The sequence below is a fragment of the Fulmarus glacialis genome, unplaced genomic scaffold (assembly GCF_000690835.1).
Source record: "Fulmarus glacialis isolate BGI_N327 unplaced genomic scaffold, ASM69083v1 scaffold19081, whole genome shotgun sequence".
In the NCBI taxonomy this organism is placed as follows: Eukaryota; Metazoa; Chordata; class Aves; order Procellariiformes; family Procellariidae; genus Fulmarus; species Fulmarus glacialis.
Genome location: NW_009194908.1, coordinates 2996 through 3392, shown reverse-complemented (window position 1 = coordinate 3392; position 397 = coordinate 2996).

Below are 397 nucleotides of genomic sequence, written 5' to 3'. Positions count from 1 at the left end.
TCTCTCTTTCCTGCTATATTTGCTCGGAAGAAGGAGGAATCCACAAACCTGCTGGACACAGGGATCCGGCTGGGATCCCAGTGGGAGAAAGGCGGCCGGAGACGGATGGCTTTGACGCCTGCAAACTGCCCTCAGCAAGGGAAGGAAAAATAAGAGCCACCTTCAATGGGTCTAAAAATAAAACCCCACGCGTGCAGCTGCTACAATGCCGCGACGTTCCCCATGTACAGCTAAAAATAAAAGGGCTGGCTGGGGGTCTCGCTGCAGGGCCAGCATGGCAGGGGGCTTGGCAAACCGGGTCAGAGGGTCTGCGGGGGGATGTTGGGATCGTCCTCCCGGCTTCCCAACGCGGCAAGCAATTAAAAACGATGCTGCTGGAGAACGTGCGTGCGGCACA